This window comes from Peromyscus leucopus, chromosome 15 (genome assembly GCF_004664715.2).
Source record: "Peromyscus leucopus breed LL Stock chromosome 15, UCI_PerLeu_2.1, whole genome shotgun sequence".
Lineage (NCBI taxonomy): Eukaryota > Metazoa > Chordata > Mammalia > Rodentia > Cricetidae > Peromyscus > Peromyscus leucopus.
The window spans coordinates 34,115,729-34,129,981 of NC_051076.1; positions in this window are offsets into that span (position 1 = coordinate 34,115,729).

Genomic DNA, 14,253 nt, shown 5'->3' on the forward strand with positions numbered 1-14,253 from the left:
CTCTTTTGGAGTTGTCCAGTTTATGATGATGTTAGTGCTTTTGCTATTCTTATATTCATTGTCTAAACTCTAGGAAACATGATTAGAATAGTCAGAATATTAAAAAATTAAACAGCATTATCTCAGTAAAACACTGTAGTTAATTCACAAGCCATGCAAGCATAGACTAATGTTTTTGATGATGGTGCGTTTATGTTGTGTGTCTACATCTTACTGTTTACAGGAACACATGGTGAATGATCTACTATTGTGAACTGCATTTAATGGTTGTTAACATCAGTTAGATGTCAGTGTGCTGGGAAGTCATTGAAGATGGAGTCTGTCCTCAAAATCAGTAACTTGTAAAATCAGAAAATAAAACTGTGAGACTTTGATTATACCAGTCAAGAGAATGGAATCTGTGTCTACTTCTAGCCCTGGGTGGACTTACAATATTTTAAACAAAAATCATAAAATTATATCCAGCAGGAGGATTTCTGGCAAAGGACAAAGACATACTACAATGTCATCCCATAAGACATAATCCAAATGGAGTGTCAAGAGAAAAATGCCCCCTTCCCAAAAACCATCTGTTCTAGAAATGCCAAGAAACAGTGCAAAGGCTACGTGGACGTGCGGGTTGGCACAATGGCCTCATTTCTACTGTCATCCTGTGCGAGTGTTTTTCTTCAAGTGGAGTCTTTGTTCTTTTCTCTCTCTGGCCCTTGGGAGTTCCTTAACCATTTCTGCAATGAGCTCTGTCTACTCTACATTATTCTATTCGTGTCTTGTTTCCTGTCATTTGACAGAGATCATAGAGACCAGGGAACTGAGGGAGAGAGAGTAGGAGCAAGGTCCCAGGGACAATGGGACTAGCACATACCTCCATGACCATTACAGAGGTGACCTATGTCCACCCAGTTGTCATTTTTTTAAAACATTGCTGTAAGGGTGTTGCGCCCTTTCGCATACCTTTCACATACTGATTTTATACCTATTGTTATAAGGACTTTCTGAATCCCAGGGAAGAGCTTTGGAGAAGTGAAACTTTCAGTGCCCAAACTGAAAAAAAATCCCCAAGTAAATTGAGATGATTGGTCGTCTGGCATTAAAAAGAGGTCCTTGGACTTCTAGGGGATTGGTTCCGTTTCTTGGCAGATGAGTGTGCATTGAGAGACAGCCCCGCATTCTTAGTTACCAGCTTTGCATAACTATCCTTACTCATGAAGATTCTGTGATGGAATCCTAGGGGATACCTTTCTGTCTGCTCTGTTCCTCCCTTTGCCTCCCTACAGCCTTTCCTGTAGACAGACTTATATTTTTGGGCCGCCAGCTCACAAACAATCACATGGAGACTTATTATTAATTATGAAAGCTCAGTCTAAGCTTAGGCTTGTTTCTAACCAGCTCTTATAACTCAAATTAACCCATGATTTTTTAATCTCTGTTCTTCCATTTGCTCATTACCTTATCTTCATTATGCCCATCCTGGTTATTCTGAGTCTGGCTGGTGACTCTGCCTTTCTTCTTCCTAGAGATCTCTCTGTCCGGAAGTCCCACCTATACCTCCCCCTAGATATTGGTTATTTAGTTTTTTGTTAAACCAACTACAATGACTTATCTTCACACAGTGTAAAGGAATATTCCACAGCACCTCCCTCCCCACCTCACTGGGGCATATGTAAGCCTGGCTTTTCATCCTAGGAGCAAAAGTAGGGGAAAAATGCTTTCTGGTCCCCAGCTTCACAGCACAGAGGCACACTGTGAGTGTCATCTGGAAAGCCTAGGCAAAGATGCCCACGGTCACTGTCAGTTTGAATGTAACAGAAACATGTGAGTCTTGGATAATCTGCTCACCACTTCCTTCCACACATACCTGTGTAAAAAGGTGGTGACTTTGTGAGCCATCGGACTCCAGAAAATGCACCAGTTGAGGCCAACAAGGAAGAGGGGACATTTCCCCCAAATCCAGGTATCTTCCTCTGAAGTGTTTGAAGGTAAGAGGCCCTGGAAGATCCCTAAGAATCATTTTTATTTGCAATTTTGAATTTTTTAAGCAATTTCTTATTTCTCAAAGATTTCCCAAGGAGTGCTCATCTATGCTTGATCTCTCTTTTCGTTTGTTAATGGTGGGTTACAAATACTCTCCCTCCATAGGGCTGCAATCAGAATGGATCAACAGTTTGGGCATGTGCATGGTTTGCTTAGACCGCTATTACATATGTCCTGCCAGCTTCTACCAGCTTTCCCTTGCTCTGCATCCACTTGTTTTTACCTGTGGTGATTGTCACCCTTCTCCACTTGACATTCCCCCTCTTGTCACAGGTGCACAGCCAGCAGATGACATCAGAGCATAGCATCTCCCCACCTAGTTGAGCGAAAGGTTAAATTTTTCCCAACAGGCTCATTTTCCAAGGGCCACTACCACCTGCTACCTTGTCTACAAAAACAGAACCAGAAGCCTAAATGAAGACTTCTGAGGGTGTTAATTTTCTTTAGGATCTAATTTTTTTATCGCCACCAGTCATCTCTCAGAGGAAAATGACTGTCTGTCTGTCTGTCTGCCCCCATTGCTCATGTATAATTGTATTCATCAGCAAAACCAAAAAGGTTCTACAAAGTTTCAAATATTCATGCAAACAGAGAGCAAACCTAATAGCGTGCTCACACTTCCTTGAATTATACTGCAGACACTCTCCAATGTGTCACAACCCATGGACAGAGAAGTGTTTGCACGGATAAGGAGGAGTTTGGGTCAAGTAGAGAGGAAAGGCTGTATAGCAAGATCATGTGTCATGGCGTCCTCGGTTATACAGGCTACCCAGATAATTCAGTCTGCACACAGCCTTCTGGAAGAGGAAGAGGCTGCTGTGGGGAGGCCTCAGGAGACTCAGTTAGACTCAGTTTGGTGGTAAAACCAGAGGCAGGTGTATCTTGACCTGCCAGCCGGAACTCTGGGCAATTTTTAAATTTTTAAATATATTTTAAGTTTAAGATTGTTAAAGCCATATTTTATGCAGATGTCTTTGATAGTGGCAATATCTTACAAAGCCAACCTTCCTTCACTTGGTGCTGTGTGGGATTCCAGCCCTTGGTATTACAGAATGCTAGAGAAAGCCAATCCGTTTACTGCCAGCAATGTTCTCCAGATCAGACAAGAGTCTTTGCCTCTTCCTCACTTCACATTTTTTAATTTGTTTAGCAGTGGTTTGCAAACCAAGTTCTACAGAGCAATGTTCCATAACTAGAATGTTTAGTGCTAATGTGCTGTACCACTAAAACGGAATAATGAAAGTTACATCCCGATTCTCATAGAAAACACAATTGCAAAGTGAAGTGGTTAGTGGTTCCAGATGCTTCCATAATGTTTGCAGCCCATCAACATCCAAGTGAACGATCAGCTCATAAAAATAATAAAAACAAGAAATATTAATTAAGGTGGTTGAATATATGCCTCTTATATGGCCACTTATGTGGGTGATTTAATCCATTGCTGTCTGGCTCTGGCTTTATCACTCATGAAATGTGTATATAAAAGTACTTAGGCTGGGTGGTTGTGGGCCACACCATTAATCAGGAGGCAGAGGCAGGTGGATCTATGAGTTCAAGGACAGCCTGATATAAAGAGCAAGTCTCAGACAGCTAGATCTATACAGAGAAACCCTATCTTGAAAAATCAAAAACCAAACCAAAACAAACAAAAAAAGCCCCAAAACAAAAAACCCAGTACTTAGCATTGAATAGTTTTATTAAATAATATAATCCATGTAAATATTTTAGTAATAATTTGCACATGTTACACACTCAAAAAGTTCATCATTTTAAACAATATGGATACTTCAGAGGCATAAGGCAAGAGAGAGAAATAAAAGGGATTCAAATAGAAAAGAGTCAAATTATCTGTTTACAGACAAAAACAATCCTGTGCTTAAGGTTCTAAAGATTCCATCAGGACACTCAGATATGATAAACACATTTATCAAAGTATCAGGATACAAAAACCAGCACATAAAAGTCAGTAGTGAGCTGACAAGATGGTTTAGCATGAAACCAATCCTAAATACCTACATTTCATTCCTGTCCCCATAGAGAGGAAAGAAAGAATTAGCACCTGTAAATTGTGCTCTGACCTCCACATGCACCCTGGCATGGCCAGATAGATAGATAGATGGATGGATGGATGGACGGACGGACGGACGGACAGACAGACAGACAGATAGACAGACAGACAGACAGATAGATAGATAGATAGATAGATAGGCAAGCAGATGGTAATTTTAAAAGCAGGTAGCTTTTCTATATATTATTAGCAGATGTGCTGAGAGATTATGGAAGAGTTCTCACACACAATAGCCACAAAGAGAAACGAGCAATGAAACAAAAATCATCAAGAAGAAATCTAATGAAGGAGGTGAAGGACTCTACAATGAAGGATCTCTACATAGAAAGACTTCCCACACTCATGAAGCAGCAGAATTAACATTGCAAAATGACTGTTCCCCCAAAATTCAAACAACATGCTTCATGGAAATAGAAAAATGATCTTAAAGGCCACATGGAAGCACAAAAGATTCCAAACAACAAAAGCAATCTTGAGCAAAAAAAAGTTGACCAGCTAACAAGCCAATCAACAAACAAACAAAACCAGTACTAGAGGTATTACACTATATTATTTCAAATTATACTGCCCATCTATATTAACAAAAGCATCATGGTATCGATAGAAAAAAACGCATGTGGTGGTTTGAATGTAATTGGTCCCCATAAGCTCATAGGGAGTGGCACTATTAGGAGGTGTGGCCTTGCTGGAGTACATGTGTCACTGTTGGGGAGGGCTTTGAGGTTTCCTATGCTCAATCTATTCCTAATTCAGATCATTTCCTGTTGCTTGCCAGGCAAGATGTAGGACTCTGAACTCCTTTTCCAGTACCATGTCTGCCTGCACGCCACCATGTCACACCATGACCAAAATGGACCACACCTCTGAAACGTAAGCCACCCCAATTAAAAAATTTTCCATTACAAGAGTTACTGTGGTCATGGTGTCTCTTCACAGCAATAGAAACCCTAACTAGACAACAGACATGAGTCATTTAGCAATCTGATTTTCAACAAAGGGGTCAAAAATCTGTACTGGAAAAAAAGCAGACTCTTCCACAATTGGTACTGAGAAACTAGATATCCACTTACAGAAGAATAGAATTAGATCCCTGTCTCTTACTCATACAAAAATGTATCAAAAACTTAATGCAAAACCCAAAGCTTTGAATTGAGACACAATTATGGGCAGCAACCCAATGCTGGGCGTGCAGGAGGCAGTCTTTCTGCCCTTACCTGAGCAAGTGAATCAGTCCTCAGGAGGTAGTCTGAAAAATGAAGGTAACTATGACCATTTCTCCATACCCCATTGAGCTGCTAAGGCTCAAGTGACTATGATAAAGCATGGTTTCAGTGCCATATGCTGACTTGTTGGTATTAACTCCACGCTCTTACTTGCTGTTTTAGATTGCCTCTGCAGAGCCCAAGTTCCTTCAGCTTTGATTGTTGAGGAGTTTGTAAGCAAGTGTTCACTGAGCACTGAGTATGAGTCCAATACTTGGCCAGGAGCTTTGAAGGTTAGCTATAAATAAGGAAAAAATACATGTGATGGTTCTATCTCTAATAGCATCATAGTCTAGACACACAGAAGATGTCAGTGCAAATTAATCAAATTCAGGGAAATTTCAGAACAATGGGAATGATTCGGGGCCAATCAGGGAAAACTATCGTCTGAATTCATGTAGATATAAACATGTAGATATAAAGGTGCAGAGTATAAGGTCCTGCAAGAGAGCAAGGCTTTGAGGAGGGACACAGGCCTTGTGCACACATGGGTGTCATTAGATGTTGAATCAAAAAAAAAAAATGTATTCCTTATTGGGCCACTACTCAGTCGAGGTTGAAAAGGAATGATAAAATAAAAGGAAACAAATAAAACACCTAAAATTTAAGTCAGTGCAGAAATTCTTTTCTTTGTAGAAAAAGGTGGAAATGTTGACAAATGGAAAAGAAACACTTTAAATCTGACTCAAGGTTAACTAAGAAAATCCCAAGTGTTTTCATTGGATTGGCTAAGAGAAGCACACCATGGACTGACACTAACTCAATGAGTCACTCATGAATGCAACTCTGTCATGTGTTTTACAAAGAAGAATTGAATAAATTAATTCATCTCTGCAGGTCAAAATTTTCAAGTGCAATAATTTCCTATAGTTTAAGCTCAAAAATTTAAAAAATTTTCAAGTAGTTTACTTCTGAGAAAATCATTGCAGCTCTCTTTGAAAAGAATCTTCTTTTACAAAATACAGCATTTTCCTGAAATATTGGCTTCATTTGTTCTTAAGGTCTTTGGAAACAGTTACTGCGATTGCTGAAATTTCACCTATACTGTGATGAATGTCCTCAGTTTCCAACCTGAAGCATGCATACGGTCCTGGCTACTTGTCAATCACCAGCTGCCGTTCTCTCTACACCTTGTTACCTGTTTTGCAATGTGCTGTTCAGTCTGATTCTACCATTCACTCAGACTCAAGGGCTCCCTTGGTTTCTGACATGCTCAGATTAACTACAGTGATCCTAAGGGTAATTTCATGTCACTTCTTGGCACAAATATCCAAACATAATAGAGTATTGGAACAAATGGGAAGCAAAGACAGAGACCATGAGAAGAGTCTTTTGTGACACTCTGGACTCATATTTGGACAACACCTTCTATTTCTTTATACTGCATATAGCAATGCAGTTTCCTGTTAACTAAAGTTTTGACTTCAGGTGTTAGTATGTTTTAGGACACATATTCAGAGACAAATTCTTCAGTTGAATACATCCAGAGAATGAAATGCTTTATTAAAAGTTTTATTTTGTTTTGTTTTACTTTCTTGGAATAATGAAATTTATATGACTTGTAATCCTAATTAGGGGTAAGCTGTTTGCATTTGAAAATACTGGTAATGTTTTTTGTAAGGGATATTTGCATTGGGTGATAGTAATTATATCATAAGCCAAGACTTAGAGGTCAGGCCAAGGTAGAAAGCAGCCAGTAGATGTAGGTGAACTTGGTGAACTTTGTGACAACCACAGCCTAGCCATGACCTAAGGACAAGATGGCATCTCTGGGTTGCATGCTGGGAATCTTGGGAGGTCCCTCTTGCTGTGATACTTTTAAACTATTCTCATGAGCAGTACTTTGAGAAACTACGCTATATTCCTTGTCTTCTGAGGATACCACAGGAGGTATAGGAGCTGGATGGAAGCTGAAGTTTGCCTCCCAAAGCCTTTGAAAGATTCTCTTCATAGTGATTCAAGTTAATAACATAAGATACAATTAGTGTTGTAAGAAAGTAGAGAACTCTGGATACTTAATGGGCATGATGCTCAAATCATAACAAAAACACTACACCCAGTAACTCAATATAACTGAGAAAAATATTGTATATGAGTATGGACATATAAAGGAAGCTAGAAGAGACTCATGAATATTTCTGACTCATGTAAACAAATTTAATTAGAACATCTGATGGGCAAAATGCAGTTTTAATGAGGACATAATGTTTACAATCAGGAATCCGGCATTTTAAATATGATAACACTAAGGATGAGGTAATGTAAGCTATGCTAAGACTCTGGCTTTGCCTCACTCCTAGTAGCCTAAATAATGTGTTTAAGTCCTCTGATTAAATAACTCAGTTGCATCATTTGTATCCTTATTGTTCTGATATGTGTGGCTTCATAGGACAAGTCAGCCCTGGCTGAATTGATGGTGCCAGCAGAAACTAGAGAGGGTGGTGTCCTTTTCATATTAGAAGAGGTGTTACAGATTTTCAGTCAATGTGTCCAACCAAATGTGCCTTCACAGAGGTAGTCTGTAGAATTCCTGATGGAGAGAGTTTGGAAGGATTAACAGTTTTGGGGGAAATGACATTGCTTGTTTAAAGGGACTAGAAAGCTTAGGTTTTAGTTTCCAAAGCTTGAGTTTGAGTCTTGCTCCTGTTTCACAAAGCTTTGTAAACTTGAGCACCAGAATTTCTGGATAACTAATTTGTTTGTAAAGTAGGTTGACAACAGATACCATGCAAGTCTGTGAAAGATTTAGATGACTGTTGTGTTTGGGTTCATTGGTACTAATCATGTAAGGGCACGTTGTACAGGGACCAAACTGGCTTTTAGAGAAGGAGATGAGTTTGCATTGAACTCTCAATTTTAATGCATGTTTGGTAAATGAATAAAGTCACAAGTGAACAAAACATACACTTTGATAAAAATCCATCTATTGTCGACTATTCAAGTCCTTTCCTGAGTCCCACTGTCTCCGGTTAACCTTCCTCTCATCAGGGTGTGTGTGTGTGTGTGTGTGTGTGTGTGTGTGTGTGTGTGTGTGTGTGTGTGATTAGTTTCCGAGTGTTGTGTATAAGGATTATCTGTTATTGCCCTTGATTTTCTCTTGGCTCTGCCTAAACAGATTGTGAGCTGTTTCAGTGTCAGAATCTCATTTCATGATCTCACTATTGCAGCCAGTATTGTAGTGTCCTCCCAAGACATGTTTAAGAAATATTATTGATCAGTTGGCTGGAACTTGGCCATTCAGTAGAAGCATCTCATGGTGGCTGATGTGCTGGAACGCAATGAGTTGCTGTGTGCTATACCGAAAAAAAAAATGCAATGATGTCATTGTTGTATACCATTTGTTCAGGAAATGTACACTGAAAAGATGCTTTGTGAGGTTAGGTGCATTTATGAACTCTTTACATTTTTTATTATTATCTTTTATGATATCAGATATATGATAACCCTTTTTGGGTTGTACTAAACAGTACTGGAATATTGTCTTCAGTTGAAAACTTTTTTTTATTTGTCTCTCAGACATTACATCCCGACCTCAGTTTCCCCTTCTTCCATTCCTCCTAGTCTCCCTCTGCTACCCTTCCCCCGAGATTCACTCCTCCTCTGTTTCCCTTCAGAAAAGAGCAGGCCTCCCAGGGAATCAACCAAACATGACATAGTAAGTTACCATAAGGCTCGGCACAAACCCTCACATCAAGGCTGGATGAGGTAACCTGGTAGGAGGAAAAAGGTCCCAAAGGCAGGCAAAAGAGTCAGAGACAGCCCTCACTTCCACTGTTAGGAGTCCTACAAGAACACCAAGCTACACAACCATAATATATGTGCAGAGGACCCATGCAGCTCTATGATTATTGCCCCAATCTCTGTGAGCCCCTCTTAGTTGATTCTGTGGGTGTGTTCTCCTAGTACCCTTGACTTCTCTGGCTCCTACAATCCTTCCTCTCTCTCTTCTGAGGGGTTCTCTGCGCTCCACCTAATGTCTGGCTATAGGTCTCAGCATCTGTTCCCATCAGTTGTGGGATAACAGTTGAGAACTTCTAATAAGAAATGATAAGGGCCAATGAGACAGCTCAACAAGTAAAGGCACTTGATGCCAAGCCTGATAGCCTGAGTTTGATCCTTAGAACCTGCATGGTGGAACAAGAGAACCAGCTCCGACAAGTTGTCCTCTCATGTCTATAACACATCACGGTGTGTATGCACACATACACAAACACACACTCTGTAAAACAAATAAATAAATACAATAATAAAATGTTAAGTGCTTTAACATTCTGGAATACAATGAGTCTAAAGTCTGCTGAAAGTCTTGATTTTTATCTGAAAGTCTGCTTTCCTTTACACTTTGAAGTATTTTTTTTCATGCCTATCCAGTATTATATTGTTAGATACTATTAGTTCAATGGGTATTAAGGAGCACTCATTGGAACATTGGGATACAAAGGTACGTCTGACATGGTATTTCTCCACAACAAACTCACTGTCTGGAGATTAGATTTGAAAGACATTAGCAAGAACAGAGATAGACGACTAGACAGAAAGCTATTGCCATAGTCTGGGGCAAAGAATTGATGTGCCTTACTTGTTATTTTCCATGATGCCACAGACTCTCATTGCTCATTTTAAAAATATTTGCTGGTTAATGAGTACCCACTATATTCTGAGTACTGGGTACAAAGGGACAAACAAAAAGAACATTTAATCCCTTTCCAAACAGGAAAATGAAAGGGGTGTGACAAGTGTTATGACATTGATATAACCAGTTTAGCAGTACACGTGAGGGATTTTCAATTTGCCTCAGAAACCAGCAAATGTAGCCCTGAGAATCATGCAGAAAAGGTGTGAGTAGAGAGACAGCCAGGCATGCAGAATAGCCCAGGGAAAGTGTGGCTCTTTCTCCAGCACTTGGATAGATTTCTTGGAGATGAGAACTAAGGAGCCTGGGACGCAATGAAAGGCAGTAAAAGGCTCCACTGAGGGAATTCCTTAGCAGGTGAAGATGATACTTATGGACAGCACAACACCAGCACATACACAGATGCATACAGATGCACTCAAGAGGATTCCAGGGCAAGGCAGTATTCAGCTGCAGGGAGGAGGTTAAGCATGAGTCTGTGAAAAATTAAAGATGGATGGCTGCTACATTTCTTTCCAGTCCTGTGATAGAAGATATAAGGGCACATGCTTGGGAACATGAAGATAAAAAACAACAGTGTAAGCTTACAGATTGAAAGAATACAAATAAGGAATATGAGAAATACTAGATTAGTAAAGTGGTTGTACCCTAGAGTCCAGTCAACTAGGTGATTCATTCCTCAATACCAGTGTGTATGTGTGTGTGTGTGTGGGGGGGGTATATCCAGAGAAGAACTACTAGCTCTGATGTTTTAAATGAGCATTGAAACTGAATTGATTGGATGTTCAGATGCTGGAGACACAGTCCCCAAGCAGCCAATGGCATGACCTATAGAAGGAGGCACACCACAGTCTATACTGGAGTGTGAGGAGAGAACAGGATAAAATAGAATATCGTGCCTCCTACTCATCCAGGCCTGAGTCTGAATTCTGTTCCAATGTATAGGGTATCTCTTCCTGAGAAAGAAACTCTCATTCTTGGTTTCCTCGTTTATAAAATGGGGCTGATGGTAGCTATCTTTAAAGTCTGAGTGTCAGATGAGACTCATTTAAGTACAAAATCAGTTCATTATTGTCATCATTATTATTTGCTACATACATCTAGAGCCACAGGAGAGAAACCTGCTCTGAGCTCACTGAGGCCAGTGTGGACAAAGCTGCCCATGAAGTCAGGGCAACTTCATCAATGGCCACAGAGAATGGCTCCATGGGAAAGGATCTTGAGGTTGTGTTATCATAAATTTCCTTAACTTTTCGTATTTAGTAAGAGAATTGTTCACAGTGACTAATAGAACAAGAGTGTGCCATGTCTCTTCTTTAGGTTAGGTGTCCAAGTTTTTCTGCTGGAAATTAAAGGTCATAAAAATAACTTACATATCTAGAATCTTTCATAATACCAAAATACAAGAGATCAATATAGTTTACAATGTAGGTAATCTGTACACTCAAGAAAGGCTTGAGAACACATCGTGGAATGAGATGAGGTGGAGCTTTGATTGTCAGAATAGCACATTCCTGATGATGGACTGAGTGTCTTAGGGTCTCAGCAGCTGAGAGGACAGGGAGTCTCTTGAGTGTGTAGATTCTCTAGGCAGAAAGCTTCACAGAGTACACACTGCAAAGAAGAACAAGGCCGTGAGTCTGCACGGAGGGCCCCGGAGTCAGGCAAGGGCAATCGTTGTCTTGGTTGCCACAGCCGTTCTGCTTGCTTGGGTTATGCTGAGTTTCTCAGAAATCCTTTTAGAAAGCATTTAGAGCGTTGCCACTGAAGGTGTTGAATTGTTTTGGTGGTGACGTGCTAGGCAAGGTCCACGTGAATGTGAGAAAATAGGATAGCATCCCTATGGCTTGCAGACCACCCAGCTGGCTCTGCCAACCTTCAGCACCATTCTCCAGATGACCTCACCACACCCGCTCTTTTTTTTTCCAGGGGCAGCATTTACAATATTACAATAAACATGTCAATCATTTCTTCCTCTTGTGTATTTGGCTATAGAACAACAAAGCAGTTGAAACAGTGCCTCTCTTTACTCCCAGAGGAAACCCTCACCTCCAAGTTAGTGTAGCAGAAACTGCTGAGTTTTGGGAACTAGTAGGCTCGAGTTCAAATCCACCCAGACTGTTGTGTGAGCTCAAGGGGGTTACTTCCTGCTTCAAGCTGAGTCCATTTTAAAAACAGCAGTATGCCTGCCTACCTGTCTGCAGAGGCTGTATTACATGGAGTGGAATATTTCCCTTCTTTAGGGTAGGGGTACAAGTTCTTTTGCCAAAAATTTAAGGTAATCAAAATAACTTACCTGTCTAGAATCTAACTACCAAGTTCGAGCAATAAGCCATGGGGCACAAGGACCCATGTGCCTTATTCTCCTGCCACTCTCTAAACCACTAGATGGGGACTTGACAGATTATGCTGTCATGCTCAGATCCTAAAACCACTTGTTTATGTATTTATTTGCTTGCTTGTTTGTTTATTTATGAAACAGGGTCTAGGTATACAGCCTAGGCTGGCTTCAAATCTGTAATCCTCTTGTCTGAGCCTCCTGGGTCTTAGATTACAGATGTGTGTTCACACACCTGGCGCTCTAAGTCTGCCACTGTGTTCTGAGTCAGTCATCGCCCTCACTTGTCTCCCAGCTCAGAGCTGGAGCCAGGAGGTTCCCCTCCTGAGCTTCAAGAGTGCTCTCCCTCCCCCAGCTTGCTCAAGCGACTCGGCTACTGGCACGGACCTTCAGACCTCCTTCCTTCGCCTGTTGGGTTGGATTGCCATCTGTCCACCAGCCGGCAGAAATCCGCCCACCTCTGAGACAGCGCATGGTCTCCCGAGCTTCGTTCTGTGTGCTTGGTGGCCCGCAGCCTTCTGTCATTCATTAACAATTCTGGTTTTTTAGTTCCTGTCTCCTTGTTTATAATTATAAAAAAAAAAAAAAAAAAAAAAAAAAAAAACGAGCTAAGTGGTTTTGGCTTCTTTCAGTTCAAGCCAGGAACATGGAAGTGATTGGTGACATCTCGCTGCTATTTGCTATTTGAAGACACATCCACGTCCAGTTATCAATTTAGAACAAACAATGGTGTCAGTCTGGGAAGGGCTGAGTCCACAGTTCCATTTGTCTGCCTTTTCCGCTTTTTCTTTGGACCCCTCTGCAGGGTCCCTGGAATTTCCTTGTGCAGGGAGAACTAAGAATCTGCCTTGCCCCTGGTGAATTCCTGTGAAGTACTTCTCCAGCACAGGCTGTACTGTGTTACACTGAGGGATTTCAGTTCCTTCCTCCTGGAAGCCTGGGAGCAACACCAATCTGCAAGACATGTCCTCTTGTGGCAGAGAAAAGACAGGTGTGACGCGGGGCATGTTTGGCTTTCAAGAACATCTTTCTGTGGGGTACTGGCTAATGAGCTCACCCATAAGTCTGCCAACAAAAGAGGCCCACAGACACAGAAATGAATGGATTGATTAATGTGGCTCTTGTACAGAGATGAAATCTCCAGCCATGAAGCACGTCTCAGATGCGGCATGGAGCTAGTGTCTGGGATAATATGGTTTTGAGCCAGAGACCCCTCAGAGAACCCAGACACCTAGCTGAGCACTTTGCTTTCAAGAACTTTACTCTTTTTTTTGTTTTTTTGAGACAAGGTTTCTTTGTGTAGCTTTGGAGCCTGTCCTGGATCTCATTCTGTAGAACTCATAGAGATCCACCTGGCTCTGCCTTCCTAGTGCTGGGATTAAAGGAGTGCACCACTACCGCCCTTACTCTTTAGATATGTGAAATAAAGAGAATATATATAGTCAGCAGGGTTAACTAAGTTCACGTGTAGGGTGTAGCTAACAGCACTGGGCAGATACAACACATGTAGCCATGGTGCCCGTGAGTGTTGGTGATTTGGGTGGAACCTGTGAGTGGGAATTGTTTCCTTTTTTCCCTCTGTGTAAGAAATTCCTCTATACCAGTCAGGGGAGGTGATGCAGCCCTGTAACACCAGACATCAGGAAGTGGGAGCGGAGGAATCACAAGTTCGAGGGCAGCTCGAGTGATGAATGAGATCAAACCACATGAAGTGAAACAAAGCACACACACACACACACACACACACACACACACACACACACACGCAGTTAATTTTGGAAGCCTTTTCACATGTGTCCACTATTGGTCAGCCTGAGCCCCTTTGTCCCTCTCTGCCTTCTGTTTGGGGATTACTCCAGGTTTGATGTCATCGTCACCAAATGTTACTTAGATATTAATTTCAATATGAGTCTTCAATTCA